This window comes from Akebia trifoliata, chromosome 5, assembly GCF_017979445.1.
Source record: "Akebia trifoliata isolate Shusen 1 chromosome 5, ASM1797944v1, whole genome shotgun sequence".
Taxonomy (NCBI): domain Eukaryota; kingdom Viridiplantae; phylum Streptophyta; class Magnoliopsida; order Ranunculales; family Lardizabalaceae; genus Akebia; species Akebia trifoliata.
The window spans coordinates 25,277,044-25,302,518 of NC_141379.1; the positions used below are offsets into that span (position 1 = coordinate 25,277,044).

General features: G+C 33.6%; 1 long non-coding RNA gene across 1 annotated transcript; it reads left to right on the forward strand.

Moving 5' to 3' along the window:
- Positions 1 to 9,996: 9,996 nt before the first annotated feature.
- LOC147401770 (uncharacterized) lies at positions 9,997 to 12,343 on the forward strand. The gene is made up of 3 exons (XR_015178683.1): positions 9,997 to 10,251; positions 10,369 to 10,517; positions 11,941 to 12,343. It is a non-coding gene; the product is annotated as an uncharacterized LOC147401770 (long non-coding RNA).
- Positions 12,344 to 25,475: the final 13,132 nt, after the last annotated feature.

Sequence of the window (25,475 nt, forward strand, 5' to 3'; positions counted from 1 at the left end):
TAATTGATTTGAAATCTTTATGGTTTTGTACAATCAATTTTGATCCCTCTAAGAAGACAAATCATTTATCATATTTCTCTCAATCTTCTTTCTTTCTTTTCAACAACTTGGATTGTTGTTTTGATTGTCAATATCATGGAATCTACAACAAACATAGGCTCCATTTCTGCTTCTCAGTAAGTTGGGATTGTGATACCGAACTTATCTGATGTTATTTCGATCAAACTTGATCGGAACAATTACGTTCAACGACTTGCTCAATTTTTGCTATTCTAAAGTGCACAAATCTGATGTCAAATTTGTGGACGGTCAAGTCACTCTGCTATCAACTGCTATGATCTGCTGAAACATCAGAAGTCCAAATAATCAAGATCAATACTTAGCTTAAACCAAGCATATACTCGGAAGCCACAAGTATCTTGTCTACGATGGATCTGAAAATTCTTACTTCCCCAAGTGAACCAAGGGAAAGAAGAATGAATTCTATGATGAGTCTCAAAAGGGAAATAATTTTGTTTCTCTTGAGCTTGACTCAAAACCTTCAATAAAATTAATCAAAATTAAAAGTTGGATCTTTATTGCGCTTGTGGTAATCAAATATTTTAAACCTTCATACAATGGACATTTTTTCTTTTTTCCTTTAATATGTAGTTTCCCCTTATATTAGGGGCATCTTTTTATTTTTGCATGATGTATTCAATTATTTTCAATGCTATGTTTATTGTCAAACTAGGGGCATTTTATTTTTAAGCAATGTTAATCCTAAAAGATAATGAGAACCCCAAACTTAAGGTTACCCTCTTGATAACAGTTTTTTGAAAAACTCGTGAGTTTCAAACTCAGGTTTTAAATTCATAAAACTTTTGAAAAAGAAAACCATGAGGTTCAAACAAAAGTATTCTTGATCTCATATTTTGGTTTTCGCCCAAAGAATAACTTATTTATCTAGAGTAGGAGATAGGGCATTCCTTCATTCTCAGTTTTACTCAGCCAGTTACCGCTGAGGGTTTTCTTGGAATTTTGCTCAGATGCCGCCAAGGGTTATCTTGGATTTTGCTTAGATGCTGCCGAGACTTTTCTCGGAATTATGCTCAGATGCCGTCGATGATTTTCTCGGAATTATGCTCAGTTACTGCCGAGGGTTTTCTCGAAATTATGCCAAATGCCGCCAAGGGTTTTCTCAGAATTATGCTCAATTACCGCCGAGGGTTTTCTCGTAATTATGCTCAGATGCCGTCGAGGGTTTTCTTGGAACTATGCTCAGATGCCGTCGATGGCTTTTGCGGAATTATGCTCAGTTATCACCGAGGGTTTTCTCGGAGCTATGCTCAGATGCCACTGAGGGTTTTCTCGGAACTATGCTCAGTTACCGCTGAGGGTTTTCTCAGAACTATGCTCAGATGCTGCCAAGGGTTTTCTTGGAATTATGCTCAAATGCCGTCGAGGGTTTTCTCGGAACTATGCTAAGTTACCGTCGAGAACCGAGGGTTTTCTTGGAATTATGCTCAGATGCCGTCGAGGGTTTTCTCGGAACTATACTCAGATACCGCCAAGGGTTTTTTTGGAATTATGCTCAGATGCCGTCGAGGGTTTTCTCGGAACTATGCTCAGTTATCGCAGAGGGTTTTCTAGGAATTATGTTTAGATGTCACCAAGGGTTTTCTTGGAATTATGCTCAGATGCCGTGAGGGTTTTCTTGGAACTATGCTCAGATGTCACCAAGGGTTTTCTTGGAATTATGCTCAAATGCCGCCGAGAGTTTTCTCGGAACTATGCTCAGTTACCGCCGAGGGTTTTCTCAGAATTATGCTCAGATATCGCCAAGGATTTTCTTGGAATTATGCTCAGATGCCGCCAAGGGTTTTCTTGAAATTATGCTCAGATGCCGTCGAGGGTTTTCTAAGAACTACGCTCAGATGCCACCAAGGGTTTTTTTGGAATTATGCTCAGATGCCACCGAGGGTTTTCTGGGAACTATGCTCAGTTATCGTCGAGGATTTTCTCAGAATTATGCTCAGATACCGCTAATGGTTTTATTGGAATTATGCTCAGTTACCATCGAGGATTTTCTCAGAACTATGCTCAAATACCGCCGAGGGTTTCCCGGAATTATCCTCAGATGCCGCCAAGGGTCTTCTTGGAATTATGCTCAGTTTATATTCATTTCATGCTCAGATTTGACTCATTTCCAACTCAAACTCTTTGAAATCTATCTCAGATTTTGAGTCCACACATTTGCACAATTGCTACATCAGTCAAGGAGAATTTTCTAAAAGTCAAGGATCTGACACTGCCAGTGAGAGCTCGCGCTCAAGGACCTGACATTTTTCTAGTTCAGAGAGAGTTTTACCCTCAAGGATCCGAACACCCCGACGAATTACTAAATCAGGCTACAAAATGAACTGTCACTAGCTTTAGCATTCGGATATCGTACTATCTATCAAAATAGATTTGCTATCTAGTTTGCTTCAACCCTCTGCCAAAGAGGGGCATCTGTAGACATCCCATTTATGCACTCGCCTGATTAATCAACTTGTCAACCCGATCGCAACGGTTCCCAATGATGGATGTTTATTCCAATGCTTTATTTTGTTATCAATTATGTTTCAGAAATTCAGATAAGGTATCTCAAACTGACAAAACCTTAGAAACCACGCTACGCTAGGAAAACGCAACCCCGGAAACATAGAAATCATCATCTTGCAGACAAAAAGAAGCTTTACAATAAAAATCACTAAAAAATGACCAAATTACCAAAATACCCCTGACCTTAAAACATCTTTAGAGCCTACATTACGCTTAGGAAAACTCATTCAAACACATAAAATAACAAATCGAAACCAAATAAATCATTTCGCCAATTTTCATAGAATTTGACGAAATTACGAAAATGCCCCTCATAAAGTTCACGACTATTTCATACAAAAAACTTCATAAATAAAAAAAGCCAACATTCCCATCGAATTTCTTACGAAAAACTGATTCCAAAACATCCTGGAACATAAATTAACGACTTAAAACGTAAAAAATCTTCTCTGAGGGTAAAACGGTAATTTTACAATTTTAATAATTAAAATTTTTGAAATTAATAAATAAACCATTAAATAATGTAAATTGAAATATTAATAAAATTAATTTAAAAATTTTAACCAAAAAATTGACCAATCAGACTTTCAGGCAAAATTGTTGATGGTTGCCAAGATATTTATTCAAGGACCCCTCCATCTGAGGGCCCAAAGAATTAAAGATATAATAAAAGGGGGGGGGTCTCCAAAAATTAAAGTCAATCAAGTAAGACAAAAGTCAATCCTAGAGTCAATCAAGTAAGGCTAAAGTCAAGATATTAAAAGCCAACCAAGAAAGACTAAAGTCAAAGTATTAAAGTTAATCTCATAAGACTAAAGTTAAAACCCTAAATTAAAAACCTAATCTAAACTAATTAAGTCAATCTTATAAAACTAAAGTCAAAACCCTAATTCTAAACTAATCAAGTCAATCTCATAAGACTAAAGTCAAAACTCTAAATTAAAACCCTAAAGACTAAGTCAATCTCATAAGACCAAAGTCAAAATCCTAATTAAAATCCTAAAAGAAACCCTAATCAAACCCTAATTCTTCTAACAATTTTATAAATAGGAGCCTCCACACCCTATTTTCGTATCAAAGAAAAAATCCTAGAAAAAGTAGGTGAAAAAGCTTCCACAACCTTCCCAAAACTCTAATTTTGAAATCCCAACTCCTTACATAACACCCATACTTCGATTTTAGCCTGAAAAACACCTGGAAACCTTTAAAAAACACCCCTAAAATCCATAACAAATTCGAAGCATCCAGATCCAAGAAGGAGATACCTTGCCTCAGAGATCAGAAATCAGATCCGGAGACAGAACGAAGTAAGGAGTACGGTACAAGGAGCAGTGTCACCAGATCTGTGGGAATAGAACCTTTGCGTATCGAAGGTAACATTTCTGTTATTTTTTATCTAGGTTATGCCATTAACAATGTAGTCTTATTTGGGATAAGTAGAGACCGGCATTGGCCGGGCGGGGTTGGTGCCTAACACCTTCCAACCCCGTAATGTGATCCCCGGATTCAATTTTTCTGTAGTAGATTAGTTTTTTATCCGTTTTAGAGTCAATTTGGTTCCTAGACCATAATAACTAGGTGGCGACTCCCAAACCTCAAAGGTCAAAAGCGGATCCGCGCACCCCGCGGATTGAGGGTGCTTTCAATATGTCTTAATAAACTAAGGTTAGTGGGATAATTGGCCTCAAATGGGGACCAATTTGATCAAAGGTCATTGTTAGAGGACTTGTTGAATTACTAAAAAAAAAGATAAAAACATTATTTAAGCAAATAAAATAAGGGTAAAAAAGTAAAATGGCAAAATTTTCTTGAGAAAAAGTAATTAAGATAATGTTTAACGAGTAATTAACCCTTAACAAATTTGAATACATAAATGCCTCCTAACTTTCTAATAGAATTACCCTTAGGTGACCAATGACAAGTACAAAATTCCCTTTTGGCCGTTGGTCATCTTCATACCATTCAAAATTTCTTCTAGCCATTGGTAACCTCTAGTCAGGCTAAAAAATAAGCCTGATCGTTCGTTACCACCATACTGTGCAATTTATTCCTCTGCCCAATATAGACACTCCATTTTTACACTCGCCTGGTTAACCGACTTGTCAACCCGATTGCAATGGTTCCCAATGATGGATGATTATTCCAATGCTTTATTTTGTTACCAAATATGTTTCAGAAATTCAGATGAGGTATCTCGAACTGAAAAAACTATATAAATCACGGTAGGAAAATATAACCCCAAAAATATTGAAATCATTATTTTTCAGACAAAAACAAACTTTATGATAAAAATCACTAAAAAATGACCAAATTACCAAAATACTCCTAATCTCAAAACAATCCTAGAGCCTACATTACGCTTAGGAAAACCTTTTCAAACACATAAAATAACAAATCAAAATCAATTAAATCATTTCACCAATTTTCACAGAATGTTGATAAAATTACGAAAATACCCCTCATAAAGTTCACGACCATTTCGCACAAAAAACTTCATAAATGATAAAAGCCAACATTCCCATTGAATTCTTTACGAAAAACCAATTCCAAAACATCATGGAACATTGAAAAATAATTTAAAATGAAAAAAATCTTCTCCGAGGGCAAAACGGTAATTTTATAATTTTAATAATTAAAAATTTTGAAATTAATAAATAAAACATTAAATAATTTAAAGTGAAACATTAATAAAATTAATTTAAAAATTTGAATAAAAAAATCAATCAATCAGACTTTTCAGGCAAAATTGTTGATGGTTACCAAGATATTTATTTAATGACCCCTTTATCTAAGGGGTCTAAAGAATTAAAGATATAATAAAGGGGGTTCTTCAAAAAATTAAAGTCAATCACGTAAGACTAAAGTTAATCAAGTAAGACTAAAGTCAAGATCTTAAAGTCACTCAAGTAAGACTAAAGTCAAGATATTAAAAGTCAACCAAGTAAGAATAAAGTCAAAATCTTAAAGTCAATCAAATGAGACTAAAAGTCAAAATCCTAATAGAGTTCTAATTAAATAATAATTCTATTTAAAGCAATCCTAACTAAATTATAACTTTATTTAATGGAATTCTAACTAAATAATAACTTTTTCTAAAAGAATTATGGTTAAACAATAACTCTCTCTAAAAGAAGTATAATTAAACATTAATTCTATTTAAAAGATATTTAAAAAAGTTTATAAATAGGAGCCTTCACACCCTATTTTCGGATGAAAAAATAAACCCTAAAAAAGTAAGTCAAAAAGTCTCCCTATAAACCTAAAACCCAACTTTACCTAACATTCACCCCAACTTTAGCTCAAAAAACACCTAAAAACCCTTCTAAAATACCCTAAAATCCATAAAAAAAAACTCACAGATCCAAGAAGAAGATATCTTAACTTGGAGATCCGAAATCAGATCTGACAACAGAATGAAGTGAGGAATACTGTACAAGTAGTTGTTCTATCAGATCTGAGGGAACAAAACCATTGCGTTCAGAAAAAGTAACTATTTTTTTTTTATTAACTTTGCCGAGTCATAACGAGTTTACTTGGATCTTAGACAATTTTCCATTTCAAGAGGGTGATTTAGAGTTTTAGACATACCCCTCTATATTTTGGAGAATATTTGAGAAGATCCTTAAGTTCTAAAACTGATAACATGATGAAAAATGACTTAAATGCCCATATCTCTAATATCTCAAAAAAAAAAAAAAAAAAGTCTTGATAAATTGACACGTAAAAATTGTCGTGGTTGCACATAATCACATATCTTTTTCTTCGGGATACGCAGGGAAAAAGATTTGTGGTTCTGTGCACATGGCACGTCAATTGCATCGTCACTGAGTCAATTTATAATTAGTAAAAAAAGAGAGTCATTTTTAACTTCTTGTGCAAATTATTTACATTTGTGTTAGATCTTAAGATTCTTTTGTGCGTAGATGAACCACATATCCATATGATCAGTGGGTCCCCAAAAATGTCACATGACATTAAATTGGGTACCACCTTATATTGGTTAGGTACAGGACACCGTTCTGAATCCCTACTCTTAAAACAATAGGGCTATAGGTATTGGATTTTTCTTCTCCAACGCTATGGAAACTAAAAATATTGATTTCTTTTATTGGAATTTGGAAAAGAGTCATGCTGGAGTGATCTCAAGCTAGTACATTTTTTGAGGTGAAGTAGATAGGAATCATAGATGTTTTTTCACTCACTACGAGTATGAGTGGAAAAACATCTATGATTCCCATTTGTTGCAATTTTATTACTAAAACTTTCTTACTTTATCAAGTTAGTTATCAAATCTTATTTTTATGAATCGAGCTAGCACGACTAACTTAATAAGATTTCAAATATTATTAATGGTCTTTGGACCTATATTGAGTATCAAATTGGCAATCGTACCATAAATTACTAGGTTTTACAAAAAAACTTATATTCAAAGAAAAAAAAAATCTTTTGAGCTTGATCAAAGGTGTTGAAAATGGATGACTATCAAACTCCCAAATTTAAAACTAAAATTCAACGGTGAAAATTAACTTTTTTTTTCTTTCTAAGTTCCTATAATTTTATCTTGTATACCTATGACATCAGATCACGTTTTTGAATTCCACATAATGATGCTGTTAGGGTCAACTTTTAAGGTATTTTAAGTACCAAATTAACCCATCAATTTGAATTTTGTGAGGTGGATCACCACTATAAGGTTAATTTGTTGACTAACAAACTTGATAAATGTTAATTTTTGGGTAACAAATTTCATAAAGTAAGGTTCCCTTGGAGTTATTAGAACTCAAAAAGAGTTTTTTTAAAAAAAATAAAAATGCAATCGTTGGATTTGTCGGGTAAAACTCTTTTAGGTGTATGAAGGGTAAATTTATATTACCCCGGCCCTTGCGAAATCAGGGACCCTCATGCAAAATGCAAGATGAGGTCTGTCTGCCTAAACTTTCATTGACCCAATCAAGTTGTTATCTAAAATGTTTTTCCTTTAATAAATATTGTTAAAAGATGAAAATACCCTCAAATATTTGAAATAACAAAAATACCCTTACGCACTTTAGGGTTCGATCAATCGACGATCTCATTCATCTTCTACATTGTTCTTCACTATTGAAACAACAGGAAGACGAAACCCTAATTCCTTTGAAGCTTTTCTCTTGGATATCAACCATAAATGGATCAATTCTAATCATGTTTTCATCGTTTTCAACTCGAGAGTAATCCAATGCTTTAAATCTGCAAATGCAAAATACTCAAGTTGCATTACTTTAAAAAAAAAAAAATCCTATTAAATTAAAAATAAATAGAAATTAGTAAAATAAACCCCTTCTATAAATATATTTGTTGGTGGTACACCCCCCCTCCCCCTCCCCTAGCGGACTTGTTAGTTCCTTCATTTTTTTTCAAACAAAATGAAAAGTCAAAGTAACTCACTTGAGCCTTTTAACCTTCATCCATTGTATCAAACAAGAAATAACAAAAATAAGATTTGTTACTGGTAAACCCTCTTCTCAAAAGATGGAGTTTCCAAACAAAGATGGCAAATCCTCTTCTCGGTATCAAACTCACCGAAACAATAGATAAAGCATGGTCAGATGATGAAAAACTTTAGCATATCTTCATTCATTTAAAAAAGATGAACTTAGGGTTTTGGGTTCAACCCAATAGTCTATAAAAGTTCAATCGAATGACAAAGATAACTTTTTTTTTTTTTTTTTTTCTAAAGGAAAAGTGTAATGAAAGACATTTTTGTAAAATAACAATTACAAGAGTGTTTTTGGTATTTAAAAAATATGACATCATCAAAATAAACGTTGTTAATAGACAAAATGGATCAACAAAACTATAAGGGGACATACCTCATCTTGCTTTTTGCGAGATAACCCTAATTCCCCTATTTTACAGTGGGGTCTTACTAAAATACCCTTGGCTGAATTATGGATAAGACTGTGCTCACGTGGGTTAATTTACTTTTCAACTTTATCGGAATCTTCTTGACAGTTCTTGCATGAATCCCCTTCGTCAGGCATCAATGCATTCTCCCAGCACCGTCGGTCCATGTCACTAGGTCTCCCAAACAAGCTGGCAATGTTAGTTACTACTGTCTACATTAGCATTGCCAAGGAGACTGTAATTATTTTGAGATAAATAAAATTTGAGAAAGTTTTAAAAGAATAAAATAAATAAGAGGTGAGAGTACATAAATTGTAATTGGATTTGGGGTCTGCTTGGGAAAAGGCTCTTCTTTCTATGTCATATCTAAAATTATAAAACTCAACCATTAAAACAAAAATACACTCAAATATAGTGTGTTCATTGACTTTTTGTTGCATTAATATAAACAATATATAGGAGCTGTGTATTTGTTCAAAGAGAGTGGAGATTGTGCGTGTGCGTGTGCAGTTTTTTAACTGTACAAAAGATATTGGAGACTGGTGAGTGCTTAATATGTGTTTGCCAATGTCGTAATTATACAATTTTCAAACATAAATATGAGTGCAGAGTGGTTGTGTGGAGTGGTTACAACAGTTTTAAAGAGTGTGTGTGGCTCTCCAGTACGTGTGGAACTGGACATGTTTCCAATGATGTGCAGTGTTGCACTAAAAAATAAAGAGAACTGCTATTGGTACCCAACTTAAAAATAAAGAACATAAGTAATTGAGAATAAGTAAAAGTTGAGGTACTCATAAAAGTTCTCTCAATTTGTTTTTTTTTTTTATATACTAGATTTCTTCTTTTTTTGATTTTAGGATTTTATATGAGCCAAATCATAATTGTAAATAACTATTGAAGTTGTTTGAAAGAGTGTTATAATGTTTTGTGATGTTGAGATTATAATTTGAGCCAAACCTTTGTAATGTTTGAAGGGTGTGTTTTAATCCTTAATTTGAGTATGATAAATAATTTAAAAAATTGGGCTGTGATAAGTAAAAGTTGGGATGCAAATAGCAGTTTTCAAAATAAATCATGAAGAATTCAATGAATTTTAAAATAGGATTTTCTTGACTTAAATTTTAATTATTTCTGACTGAGCAAATTATAGTTATAATATGGAAATATAGATAAAGAACTTACTGGTTAATAGAAAGACAAGCGACTATGTTGATTGAGGCACGCGTTGTTCAAAGGCAAATTCACCTCCTCAAGGTCTTGTAGTGAGGTTTTCGGATGTCTGCCTTTTTGAGTTCAACAATTTGTGTACACTAGAGACGGCGACAAAACTATCTCTAATTTCGAATTAAATTGTTCATTGTAAATTGCTCCACCAGATCTTTCCAAGGGCAACATCATTCTATGTTTTTTTTTTTTTTTTGGAGGGTGGGAGAGGGGGGGGGGGGGGGGGTGATAGATAGATGCATGTATTGTTGAACAATGCAGTTCACATTCTTATGCTTTATATGATGAATAAACTTTCTTGCTTTTGGTAAAAGTGATTTTGCTTAAAATAAGTTGGATTCTTACTTTTGTGGGGGAAGCGCACATATTGGGACATGAATTTTGTTAAAAGTTGGAAATGTCTCCCTCGATCATTCTTAGTATTATATTAAGAAGTTTTTTTTTGGTTGGTTTGAACTAAATGCAGTACTACTTTTGGAAAAAAGAAAGATTTCTATTGAGGCACCTCTGCTGCTTTTTTGATCATGTAGTGGGACACAGCTGGGCAAGACACTTGAGGTATTTCTTATTTTCATAAATACTTAAAATATTTATATGCATGAGTTTCCCTTTTAGATTTCTTACTGAAATCATAGAACGGTCATAATATGATTCAAGGTTTGTTGTACATGCTAGGCCTTGAGGTATCAACGCTTCTGAGTCACTTGGCTTAGGTATGTACAAAATATTTATGTGCATATTTTTTTGGCCTTCAGGTAACTATTACAAGATTCTTATACACACAGATTGATCTTTGGACATTTGGAAGTCTACCAAATCTGAAGGTGCACGTAATTTCTTCTATTGTATTGTTTGGTTTTTTTAATAGTAGTCAAATTAGATCTATGGATGCATAAAGGGAGTTAGATATTTAATGTGTTTTACTTGATAAACCTTGTGTTAGTTCTCTGATAATTTTTATTGTACCAACGAGTTTCCTCCTACTCTTGATCAAAAGGAGTAAAGAATATGAAAGGTACCTCCAAATATCAAGGCCACTTCCAAAACATGGCACCTTTGTTTGGGTTACACTATGAACTAGCTCTGTATGAGACTGTTAAGGGTCTAGTTTGCCATCTTGATAGGCAAGTATTCACTTTATTTTGTGTGTGTGTGTGTGTGAAGTCACTGATGTCTAGTTTAGTATTTTATAGTGTATCATGTTACAAAAAAGCAAATCAAGGATATCAACTTGTCCCAAGATGATCGTGCATACTAAACTTTAGACCCAATTTGAGCTATATACTCCACAACAATATCTATCCACACACGATCCCAACATATGCTTTAGAATGCTAAAACCCAGAGAACATCTTTAGCTTATGAGGTGTAATAGTCATCTCAGATGGTATATACTCCCTACTTTACTACTTCTACCAAAGCATACTAATTTTTTTCCATAGAATTAACACACAGTGTTGTTTAAGGTTTTCTCCAAGGCCAGCCTTAAATAATGGCAGCTAGAAAGCTTTTCCATAGTTAGTCTTTTATTCACTGTAGCTCATTATATGCTATGAATAGGAAGGTGTGAATTAAATACAATACTCGATAGTCCCTTATAAATTTAACAGATGCTTAACTCGAGCTGGTTTAAGCCCCCATCTACATCAAACTTTTACTTGTAGTGGATTTTCTAAAAGTATAAAAATATTGAAAGATACATATATGCTACTAGAGAAAAGGTTTACAGTACTTGATAACTCATGGCATATACTTTTTTTATTTTTTATTCTGGATTATTTTATGCTTCTCATTTTGTTTTATTTTATAATAATAAAATATAAGAATCAAGTTCCTATTAGAAATCAAGAACTCCCCACAGCATGTTTGTCATCTAGAAACTATAGAATCAAGTTGTTACTGTTAGTTTTTAAGTAACTGTAAACAAGTTTAGTTCCATTTGTTGCCTATAATTGAGAAGGAAAACTTGACATTCAAACCCTCCGATGCCTTTAGAAGCATTTGCACCAATCATATTCAATGAGGCCGATCCATTGAGTACAACCACAAATAAAAAAGACAACACTAAAGGACCCACCAAATACATTGTGATCCTAACTGCTTCTCAGTTTCTCTACTTCTCATAGGGAAGCCATGATTAATATAATTTAATTAGAGTAATTTACACTTTTTAATGGTTGTCTTGTTCTTTGCCTTATCAGTTATTGTGATGAGCAATAGCATTAATTCGTTTCATGTTCATATCAGAGCTTAGAAGAAGAAGAAGAAGAAGAGTAAGTGTTAATGGCATTTCATCCACTCTTAAACCTCTAGATCTAAATGAGGATACGTAGACAAGTCTTAGCTAATGCTCAAACCGAGGTAACTCTTCTTCTCTCTTCTCCAATCCTCAATAGTTGATGATTCCATGTTTCAATTTCATTTCTAATTAATTTATATGTTTCTTTTTTAAAATTTTTCTATGGCGGCAATTTTTACAGATCTTTGATACCTCTGTTGGCATAGCAGGTGAATAAAATTTACTTTTCAATTCAGAATTTAGAAAAAAAACAATACTTTTATAACCAAATTTTATGAAAGTTTATAGAGGAATTATTAATTATTTATAAACATTTGCTTTATCCCCTAACCTCTGGTCGTTTTGAAAATTTTTCACAAGGAAGACTCTTTTGGACTACTATTGAACTCCCAAAATAGTGCTTTGCGAGTGCTTAGAATTTGTAATATATATATGGTAATGTAGGGAATAAGTGATGGGTAGATTTCTTGTTTTGGGGGGGTTGTGGTGATTCTATTTTGTAATTTTGATAGTGAAGTATTTGGTAATTTTTAAATTATAATTAATTGTAACTCTTTTTATGTGTAAATGAATGTGATAGAGAACTTCAATCTTCTCTATTTGTGTCAATTTTGACTGCAGTTAATGGTGGCGTAGAAAAAAAAATGTTTAGATATCGGTTTATGACCACTTTTGACATCGGTTTGTAACCGATGTCTAAGACCCAGACCTAGGACATTATTCTTATGGACATCGGATTTTAAATCGATGTCTAAGGTGTTAATTTTTTTTTTACTAGTGCTTTCAGATTTCGAACGGATTTAAGCCGTTCCAAATTCCGAGATCTAGAACGGTTTTAAACCGTTCCACATTCTGGAATATAGAACGGCTTCCAACCGTTTAAGCTCATTAACGACGCCTCGATTAAAGACGGTCTGGAAACCGTTTCATACTGGCTTAGGAACGGTTATAAACCGTTCCTAATTGTCATATTTGTTGTAGTGTAACCTTTAATTTGAATATAAAATGAAGTAGTAGAAGTAAGACTATTTTCTGTAAACAAGATGGAGAACTTTTTTATTTATAGAAGTTAAAAAGATCAACAATTCCCAAAGAGTACAGCCCTCTTAGAGAGAGAGAGAGAGAGAGGGCAATATGAAGGGATCTTCTCATCTTCATAAAGACAAACAACAGAGAGTTATATAGAAACAATAGAAGAGAGGATTATAGAGGTACACCTCTTGAATAGGATTCCAAATTGGAAAAATAAAACAAAGGACATAATTGGCACATTAATAAAAATATCATTGAAAGAAGATTAATCATTAAAAAGTCACACAAACATCATTCACTTCATGTGGGAGTAAAATTTTCATACAAAATAACAAATAGGAAACAATTGCAACAAAGTGATTTTTACTAGAAAATCCAGAACATGGATCTCTTGACCATGTCACAAAGATTTAACAAAACTTTTGGAAGAATAAATCGCCATCCAATCAAAAACAGGTTCTAATAGGCCCCACTGGTCAAAAATACCAGAACATGAAATTTCGATTAAATGATTAAATCACCAAAACAACACTCCCTGCAATCGAAGTGCGTATTGCAACAAATAAATATCATTTATCTCATAATTGATTTGAAATCTTTATGGTTTTGTACAATCAATTTTGATCCCTCTAAGAAGACAAATCATTTATCATATTTCTCTCAATCTTCTTTCTTTCTTTTCAACGACTTGGATTGTTGTTTTGATTGTCAATACCATGGAATCTACAACAAACATAGGCTCCATTTCTGCTTCTCAGTAAGTTGGGATTGTGGTACCGAACTTATCTCATGTTATTTCAATCAAACTTGATCGGAACAATTACGTTCAATGACTTGCTCAATTTTTGCCTATTCTAAATAGCTCAAATCTGATGTCAAATTTGTGGACGTTCAAGTCACTCTGCTATCAATTGCTATCATCTGCTGAAACATCAGAAGTCCGAATAATCAAGGTCAATACTTAGCTTAAACCAAGCATAGACTCGGAAGCCACAAGTATCTTGTCTACGATGGATCTGAAAATTCTTACTTCCCCAAGTGAACCAAGGGAAAAAAGAATGAATTCTATGATGAGCCTTAAAAGGGAAATAATTTTGTTCTCTTGAGCCTGACTCAAAACCTTCAATAAAATTAATCAAAATTAAAAGTTGGATCTTTATTGCGTTTGTGGTAATCAAATATTTTAAACCTTCATACAAGGGGCATTTTTTGTTTTTCCTTTAATATGTAGTTTCCCCTTATATTAGAGGCATTTTTTTATTTTTGCATGATGTATTCAATTGGTTTCATTGCCATGTTTATTGTCAAACTAGGGGTATTTTATTTTTGAGCAATGTTAATCCTAAAAGATAATAAGAACCCCAAACTTAAGGTTACCCTCTTGATAACAGTTTTTCGAAAAACTCATGAGGTTCAAACTTAGGTTTTAAATTCATAAAACTTTTGAAAAAGAAAACCATGAGGTTCAAACAAAAGCGTTCCTGATCTCATATTTTGGTTTTCGCCCAAAAAATAACTTATTTATCTAGAGTAGGAGATAGGGCATTCATTCATTCTCAGTTTTACTTAGTCAGTTACCGTCGAGGGTTTTCTTGGAATTTTGCTCAGATGCCGCCAAGGTTTATCTTGGATTTTGCTCAGATGTCGCCGAGGGTTTTCTCGGAATTATACTCAGATGTAGCCGAGGATTTTCTCGAAATTATGCTCAATTACCGCCGAGGGTTTTCTCGAAATTATGCTCAGATATCAAGGATTTTCTCGAAATTATGCTCAGTTACCGCGATGGTTTTCTCGTAATTATGCTCAGATGCCGCCTAGGATTTTCTCGGAACTATGCTCAGATGCTACCGAGGGCTTTTTTGGAATTATGCTCAGTTATCACCGAGGGTTTTCTCGGAACTATGCTCAGATGCTACCATGGGTTTTCTTGAAATTATGCTCAGATGCCGTCGAGGGTTTTCTCGGAACTATGCTCAGTTACCGTCGAGGGTATTCTCAGATGCTGCCAGTGGTTTTCTTGGAATTATGTTCAGATGCCGCCGAGGGTTTTCTTAGAACTACGCTCAGTTATCACCGAGGGTTTTCTCAGAATTATGTTCAGATGCCGCCAAAGGTTTTCTTGGAATTATGCTCAGATGCCGCCGAGGGTTTTCTCGGAACTATACTCAGATACCGCCAAGGGTTTTCTTGGAATTATGCTCAGATGCCGCCGAGGGTTTTTTCAGAACTATGTTCAGTTACCGCCGAGGGTTTTCTCGGAATTATGCTCAGATGCCGCCAAGGGTTTTCTTGGAATTATGCTCAGATGCCACCGAGGGTTTTCTCGGAACTATGCTCAGATGTCGTTAAGGGTTTTCTTGGAATTATGCTCAGATGCTGCCAAGGGTTTTTTCGGAACTATGCTCAGTTACCGCCGAGGATTTTCCCAGAATTATGCTCAGATACCACCAAGGGTTTCCTTAGAATTATGCTCAGATGCCGCCGAGGGTTTTCTAGGAACTATGCTCAGATGTCGCCAAGGGTTTTCTTGGAATTATGCTCAGATGCCGCAGAGGATTTTCTCGGAACTATGCTCAGATGCCGCCGAGGGTTTTCTCGGAATTATGCTCAGATGCCGTCAAGGGTTTTCTTGGAATTATGCTCAGATGCCGTTGAGGATTTTCTCAGAATTATGCTCAGATACTACCAAGGGTTTTCTTGGAATTATGCTCAGATGGCGCCAAGGGTTTTCTTGGAATTATGCTCAAATGCCGCCGAGGGTTTTCTCGAAACTATGCTCAGATGACGCCAAGGGTTTTCTTGGAATTATGCTCAGATGCCGCCGATGGTTTTCTCGGAACTATGCTCAGTTACCGCTGAGGGTTTTCTCAAAATTATGCTCAGATGCCGCCAAGGATTTTATCAAAATTATGCTCAGTTACCGTCGAGGGTTTTCTCGGAACTATGCTCAAATACCGCCGAGAGTTTCTTAGAATTATGCTCAGATGCTGCCAAGAGTTTTCTTGGAATTATGCTCAGTTTATATTCACTTCATGCTTAGATTTGACTCATTTCCAACTCAAACTCTTTGAAATCTATCTCAGATTTTGAGTCCACACACTTGCACAGTTGCTACATCAGTCAAGGAGAATTTTCTAAAATTCAAGGATCTAACACTGCCAGTGAGAGCTCACGCTCAATGACTTGACATTTTTCTAGTTCGGGGAGAGTTTTACCCTCAAGGATCCGAACACCCCGACGAATTGCTAAATCAGGCTACAAAATGAATTGTCCCTAGCTTTGGCATTCGGATATCGTACTATCTACAAAAAAAGATTTGCTATCTAGTTTGCTTCAACCCTCTGCTGAAGAGGGGCATCTGTAGACATCCTATTTTTGTACTCGCCTGATTAATCAACTTGTCAACCCGATCGCAACGGTTCCCAATGATGGATGTTTATTCCAATGCTTTATTTTGTTATCAATTATGTTTCAGAAATCCGAATGAGATATCTCGAACTGATAAAACCTTAGAAATCACGCTACACTAGGAAAACACGACCCCGGAAACACAGGAATCATCATCTTGCAGACAAAAAGAAGCTTTACGATAAAAATCACTAAAAAATGACTAAATTACCAAAATACCCCTGACCTTAAAACATCTTTAGAGCCTACATTATGCTTAGGAAAACTCATTCAAACACATAAAATAACAAATCGAAACCAAATAAATCATTTCGCCAATTTTCACAGAATTTGACGAAATTATGAAAATGCCCCTCATAAAGTTCACGACCATTTCATACAAAAAACTTCATAAATGACAAAAACCAACATTCCCATCAAATTTATTACGAAAAATTGATTCCAAAATATCCTGGAACATAAATTAACGACTTAAAACGTAAAAAATCCTCTCCGAGGGCAAAACGGTAATTTTACAATTTCAATAATTAAAAATTTTGAAATTAATAAATAAACCATAAAATAATGTAAAGTGAAATATTAATAAAATTAATTTAAAAATTTTAACCAAAAAATTGACCAATCAGACTTTCAGGTAAAATTGTTGATGGTTGCCAAGATATTTATTCAAGGACTCCTCCATTTGGGGGCCCAAAGAATTAAAGATATAATAAAAGGGGGGTTCTCCAAAAATTAAAGTCAATCAAGTAAGACTAAAGTCAATCAAGTAAGGCTAAAGTCAAGATATTAAAAGCCAACCAAGAAAGACTAAAGTCAAAGTATTAAAGTCAATCTCAAAGACTAAAGTCAAAACCCTAAATCAAAACTCTAATCTAAACTAATCAAGTCAATCTTATAAAACTAAAGTCAAAACCTTAAATCTTAACTAATCAAGTCAATCTTATAAAACTAAAGTCAAAACCCTAAATCTAAACTAATCAAGTCAATCTCATAAGACTAAAGTCAAAACCCTAAATTAAAACCCTAAAGACTAAGTCAATCTCATAAGACCAAAGTCAAAATCCTAATTAAAATCCTAAAAGAAACCCTATTCAAACCCTAATTCTTCTAAAAACTTTATAAATAGAAACCTCCACACCCTAGAAAAAGTAGGTGAAAAAGCCTCCACAACCTTCCCAAAATCCTAATTTTGAAGTCCCAACTCCTTACCTAACACCCATACTTTGATTTTAGCCTGAAAAACACCTGGAAATCTTTCAAAAACACCCCCAAAATCCATAATAAATCTGAAGCATCCAGATCTAATAAGGAAATACCTTGCCTCGGAGATCAGAAATCAGATACGGAGACAGAACGAAGTAAGGAGTACGGTACAAGGAGTAGTGTCACCAGATCTGTGTGAATAGAACCTTTGCGTATCGAAGGTAACATTTCTATTATTTTTTATCTAGGTTTTGCCATTAGCAATGTAGTCTTATTTGGGATAAGTAGATACCGGCATTGGCCGGGCGGGGTTGGTGCCTAACACCTTCCAACCCCGTAATGTGATCCCCGGATTCAATTTTTCTATAGTAGATTAGTTTTTTATCCGTTTTAGAGTCAGTTTGGTTCCTAGACCATAACAACTAGGTGGTGACTCTCAAACCTCAAAGGTCAAAAGCGGATCCGCACACCCCGCGGATCGATGGTGCTTTCAATATGTCTTAACAAACTAAGGCTAGTGGGGTAATTGACCTCAAATGGGGACCAACTTGATCAAAGGTCATTGTTAGAGGACTTGTTGAATTACAAAAAAAAAAGATAAAAGCATTATTTAAGCAAATAAAATAAGGGTAAAAAAGTAAAATGGCAAAATTTTCTTGAGAAAAAGTAATTAAGATAAGGTTTAAAGAGTAATTAACGCTTAACAAATTTGAATACATATATGCCTCCTCACTGTCTAATAAAATTACCCTTAGGTGACCAATGACAAGTGCGAAATTCCCTTTTGACCGTTTGTCATCTCATACCATTCAAAATTTCTTCTAGCCATTGGTAACCTCTGGTCAGGCTAAAAAAATAAGCCTGGTCGTTCGTTACCACCATATTGTGCAATTTATTCCTCTGACCAATATAGACACTCCATTTTTTGCACTCGTCTGGTTAACCGACTCGTCAATTCGATTGCAATTATTCCCAATGATGGATGATTATTCCAATGCTTTATTTTGTTACCAGATATGTTTCAGAAATCCAGATGAGGTATCTCGAACTGACAAAACTATATAAATCACGGTAGGAAAATATAACTCCAAAAATATAGAAATCATTATTTTTCAGACAGAAACAAACTTTATGATAAAAATCACTAAAAAATGACCAAATTACCAAAATACTCTTAACCTCAAAACAATCCTAGAGCCTACATTACGCTTAGGAAAATCTTTTCAAACACATAAAATAACAAATAAAAACCAATTAAATCATTTCGCCAATTTTCACAGAATTTTGATAAAATTATGAAAATGCTCCTCATAAAGTTCACGACCATTTCACACAAAAAACTTCATAAATGATAAAAATCAACATTCCCATTGAATTCTTTATGAAAAATTGATTCCAAAACATCCTGAAACATTGAAAAATAATTTAAAATGAAAAAAATCCTCTTCGAGGGCAAAACGGTAATTTTACAATTTTAATAATTAAAAATTTTGAAATTAATAAATAAAATATTAAATAATGTAAAGTGAAACATTAATAAAATTAATTTAAAATTTTGAATAAAAAAATTGATCAATCAGGCAAAATTGTTGATGGTTGCCAAGATATTTATTCATTGACACCTTTATCTGGGGGTCCAAAGAATTAAAGATATAATAAAGGGGGTTCTCCAAAAAATTAAAGTCAATCACGTAAGACTAAAGTCAATCAAGTAAGACTAAAGTCAAGATCTTAAAGTCACTCAAGTAAGACAAAAGTCAAGATATTAAAAGTCAACCAAGTAAGACTAAAGTCAAAATCTTAAAGTCAATTAAATGAGACTAAAAGTCAAAACCCTAATAGAGTTATAATTAAATAATAATTCTATTTAAAGCAATCCTAACTAAATTATAACTCTATTTAATAGAATTCTGACTAAATAATAACTCTATCTAAAAGAATTATGGTTAAACAATAATTCTCTCTAAAAGAATTATAATTAAACATTAACTCTATCTAAAAGATACTTAAAAAATTTTATAAATAGGAGCTTCCACACCCTATTTTCGGATGAAAAAATAAACCCTAAAAAAGTAAGTCAAAAAGCCTCCCTAGCCTCCTATAAACCCTAATTTTGAAGTCTCAACTCCTTACCTAACATTCATACCCCAACTTTAGCTCAAAAAACACCTAAAAACCCTTCTAAAATACCCTAAAATCCATAAAAAAAAACTCACAGATCCAAGAAGAAGATATCTCAACTTGAAGATCCGAAATCAGATCCGGTAACAGAACGAAGTGAGGAATACTGTACAAGAAGTTGTTCTATCAGATTTGAGGGAACAAAACCGTTGCGCTCGGAAAAAGTAACTATTTTTTTTTATTAACTTTGCCGGGTCATAACGAGTTTACTTGGATCTTAGACAATTTTCCATTTCAAGAGGGTGATTTAGAGTTTTAGACATACCCCTTTATATTTTGGTGAATATTTGAGAAGATCCTTAAGTTCTAAAACTGATAACATGATGAAAAATGACTTAAATGCCCATATCTCTAATATCTCAACAAAAAAAAAAAAAGTCTTGATAAACTAACACGTAAAAATTGTTGTGGTTGCACATAATCACATATCTTTTTCTTCGGGATACGCAGGGAAAAAGATTTGTGGTTTTGTGCACATGGCACGTCAATTGGATCGTCACTGAGTCAATTTATAATTAGTAAAAAAAGAGTCATTTTTAACTTCTTGTGCAAATTATTTACATTTGTGTTCGATCTTAAGATTCTTTTGTGCGTAGATGAACCACATATCCATATGATCAGTGGGTCCCCAAAAATGTCACATGACATTAAATTGGGTACCACCTTATATTGGTTAGGTACGGGACACCGTTCTGAATCCCTACTCTTAAAACAATAGGGCTATAGGTATTGGATTTTTCTTCTCCAACGTTATGGAAACTAAAAATATTGATTTCTTTTATTGGAATTTGGATAAGAGTCATGCTGGAGTGATCTCAAGCTAGTACATTTTTGAGGTGAAGTAGATAGGAATCATAGATGCTTATTCACTCACTACGAGTATGAGTGGAAAAACATCTATGAGTCCCATTTGTTGCAATTTTATTACTAAAACTTTCTTACTTTATCAAGTTAGTTATCAAATCTTATTTTTATGAATCGAGCTAGCACGACTAACTTAATAAGATTTCAAATATTATTAATGGTCTTTGGACCTATATTGAGTATCAAATTGGCAATCATACCATAAATTACTAGGTTTTACAAAAAAACTTATATTCAAAGAAAAAAAAAATCTTTTGAGCTTGATCAAAGGTGTTGAAAATGGATGACTATCAAACTCCCAAATTTAAAACTAAAATTCAACGGTGAAAATTAACTTTTTTTTTTCTTTCTAAGTTCTTATAATTTTATCTTGTATAAACCTATGGCATCAGATCACGTTTTTGAATTCCACATAATGATGCGGTTAGGGTCAATTTTTAAGGCATTTTAAGTACTAAATTAACCCCTCAATTTGAATTTTATGAGGTGGATCACCACTATAAGGTTAATTTGTTGACTAACAAACTTGATAAATGTTAATTTTTGGGTAACAAATTTCATAAAGTAAGGTTCCCTTGGAGTTATTAGAACTCAAAAAGAGTTTTTTTTTATAATAAAAATGCAATCGTTGGATTTGTCGGGTAAAACTCTTTTAGGTGTATGAAGGGTAAATTTATATTACCCCGGCCCTTGCGAAATCAAGGATCGTCATGCAAAATGCAAGATGAGGTCTGTCTGCCTAAACTTTCATTGACCCAATCAAGTTGTTATCTTAAATGTTTTTCCTTTAATAAATATTGTTAAAAGATGAAAATACCCTCAAATATTTGAAATAACAAAAACAACCTTACGCACTTTAGGGTTCAATCAATCGACAATCTCATTCATCTTCTTCATTGTTCTTCATTATTGAAACGACAGGAAGTCGAAACCCTAATTCCTTTGAAGCTTTTCTCTTGGATATCAACCATAAATGGATCAATTCTAAGCATGTTTTCATCGTTTTCAACTCGAGAGTAATCCAATGCTTTAAATCTCTAAATGCAAAATACTGAAGTTGCATTACTTTAAAAAAAAATAATTCCTATTAAATTAAAAATAAATAGAAATTAGTAAAATAAACCCCTTCTATAAATATATTTGTTGGTGTTACCCGCGACCCCCCACCCACACGTAGTGGACTTGTTAGTTCCTTCATTTTTTTTCAAACAAAATGAAAAGTCAAAATAACTCACCTAAGCCTTTTAACCTTCATCCATTGTATCAAACAAGAAATAACGAAAATAAGATTCGTTAATGGTAAACCCTCTTCTTAAAAGATGGAGCTTCCAAACAAACATGGCAAATTCTCTTCTCGATATCAAACTCACCGAAACAATAGATTAAGCATGGTTAGATGTGAAAAACTTTAGCATATCTTCATCCATTTAAAAAAGATGAACTTAGGATTCTGGGTTCAACCCAATAGTCTATAAAAGTTTAATCGAACGACAAAGATAATTTCTTTTTTTTTTTTCTAAAGGAAAAGTGTAATGAAAGACATTTTTGTAAAATAACAATTACAAGAGTGTTTTTGGTATCCAAAAAATATGACATCATCAAAATAAACGTTGTGAATAGACAAAATGGATCAACTAAACTCTAAGGGAACATACCTCATCTTGCTTTTTGCAAGATAACCCTAATTCCCCCTATTTCGCAGTGGTGTCTTACTAAAATACCCTTGGCTGAATTATGGATAAGACTGTGCTCACGTGGGTTAATTTACTTTTCAACTTTACCGGAATCTTCCTGACAGTTCTTGCATGAATCCCCTTCCTCAGGCATCAATGCATTCTCCCAGCACCGTCGGTCCATGTCACTAGGTCTCCCAAACAAGCTGGCAATGTTAGTTACTACTGTCTACATTAGCATTGCCAAGGAGATTGTAATTATTTTTGAGAAAAATAAAATTTGAGAAAGTTTTAAAAAAATAAAATAAATAAGAGGTGAGAGTACATAAATTGTAATTGGATTTGGGGTCTGCTTGGGAAAAGGCTCTTCTTTCTATGTCATATCTAAAATTATAAAACTCAACCATGAAAACAAAAATACACTCCAATATAGTGTGTTCATTGACTTTTTGTTGCATTAATATAAACAATATATAGGAGTTGTGTATTTGTTCAAAGAGAGTGGAGATTGTGCGTGTGCGTGTGCAGTTTTTTAACTGTACAAAAGATATTGGAGACTGGTGAGTGGTTAATATGTGTTTGCCAATGTCGTAATTTTACAATTTTCAAACATAAATATGAGTGCAGAGTGGTTGTGTGGAGTGGTTACAACAGTTTTAAAGAGTGTGTGTGGCTCTCCAGTACGTGTGGAACTGGACATGTTTCCAATGATGTGCAGTGTTGCACTAAAAAATAAAGAGAACTGCTATTGGTACCCAACTTAAAAATAAAGAACATAAGTAATTGAGAATAAGTAAAAGTTGAGGTACTCATAAAAGTTCTCTCAATTTGTTTTTTTTTTTTATATACTAGATTTCTTCTTTTTTTGATTTTAGGATTTTATATGAGCCAAATCATAATTGTAGATAACTATTGAAGTTGTTTGAAAGAGTGTTATAATGTTTTGTGATGTTGAGATTATAATTTGAGCCAAACCTTTGTAATGTTTGAAGGGTGTGTTTTAATCCTTAATTTGAGTATGATAAATAATTTAAAAAATTGGGCTGTGATAAGTAAAAGTTGGGATGCAAATAGCAGTTCTCAAAATAAATCATGAAGAATTCAATGAATTTTAAAATAGGATTTTCTTGACTTAAATTTTAATTATTTCTGACTGAGCAAATTATAGTTATAATATGGAAATATAGATAAAGAACTTAGCGGTTAATAGAAAGACAAGCGACTATGTTGATTGAGGCACGCGTTGTTCAAAGGCAAATTCACCTCCTCAAGGTCTCGTAGTGAGGTTTTCGGATGTCTGCCTTTTTGAGTTCGACAATTTGTCTACACTAGAGTCGGCGACAAAACTATCTCTAATTTCAAATTAAATTGTTCATTGTGAATAATAATAACCTTTAATTTGAATATAAAATAAAGTAGTAGAAGTAAGACTATTTTCTGTAAACAAGATGGAGAACTTTTTTATTTATAGAAGATAAAAAGATCAACAATTCCCAAAGAGTACAGCCCCCTTAGAGAGAGAGAGAGAGAGAGAGAGAGAGCAATATGAAGGGATCTTCTCATCTTCATAAAGACAAACAACAGAGAGTTATATAGAAACAATAGAAGAGAGGATTATAGAGGTACACCTCTTGAATAGGATTCCAAATTGAAAAAATAAAACAAAGGACATAATTGGCACATTAATAAAAATATCATTGAAAGAAGATTAATCATTAAAAAGCCACACAAACATCATTCACTTCATGTGGGAGTAAAATTTTCATACAAAATAACAAATAGGAAACAATTGCAACAAAGTGATTTTTACTAGAAAATCCAAAACATGGATCTCTTGACCATGTCACAAAGAGTTAACAAAACTTTTGGAAGAATAAATCGCCATCCAATAAAAAACAGGTTCTAATAGGCCCCACTGGTCAAAAAATACCAGAACATGAAATTTCGATTAAATGATTAAATCACCAAAACAACACTCCCTGCTATCGAAGTGCGTATTGCAACAAATAAATATAATTTATCTAATAATTGATTTGAAATCTTTATGGTTTTGTACAATCAATTTTGATCCCTCTAAGAAGATCAAATCATTTATCATATTTCTCTCAATCTTCTTTCTTTCTTTTCAACGACTTGGATTGTTGTTTTGATTGTCAATATCATGGAATCTACAACAAACATAGGCTCCATTTATGCTTCTTAGTAAGTTGGGATTGTGGTACCGAACTTATCTCATGTTATTTCGATCAAACTTGATCGGAACAATTACGTTTAATGACTTGCTCAATTTTTGCCTATTCTAAGGAGCACAAATCTGATGTCTAATTTGTGGACGTCCAAGGCACTCTGCTATCAACTACTATCACCCCATGGATCATGGCTATGAAAGTAGAGTTCCAACCAAGAAATTTACGGCAATGGTTGGTTCTCAAACCATTAGATCTGATGATTTGACTTGGTACACGGCTAATCGGGCTTCTAATCTGACCTTGCAAATCAGTCGGTTCATAACGAGTACCATATTAAGGATCATGTCAGAGTTGTGAATGGTTCGGGTTTGCACATTTCTCATATTAGCACATTTCATCATAATTCTTCAAAATTCCACATGAAAAATGTACTTCACTGCCCATCTGTTTCCGCCAACATTTTATTTGCTCACCAATTTTTGTGTGATTATAACTGTTATTTTATTTTTCATTTTAATGGGTTTGCTGGAAAGGACACAAAGACAGGGAAGACACATTTCCACGGCAAGAGTGAACATGGCCTATACCCTATAATCTTCGGCATATCCAAAATAAAAAAAGTACACCTTTCACATTTGTTGGTGTTTGAGTTTCACCCCTGTTGTTCCAATTTTAAAACATGTTGTTTCTCAATTTCATTTGCCTCTTCAAGAGAAATTTTCTACTGATTTCTTTTGTAATGCTTGTCCTTTAGGAAAAAGTACTCGTTTACCATTTCAAACATCTGATTCAATTTCAACTTCTTCTTTGGAACTAGTGCACTCTAATATTTGGACCTCCCTTTACCATTCAATAAAAGGGTCTAAATATTACCTCTGTTAGTTGATGATTACTTGAAATTTTCATGGGTTTTTCCAATGTGCTTAAAAAATG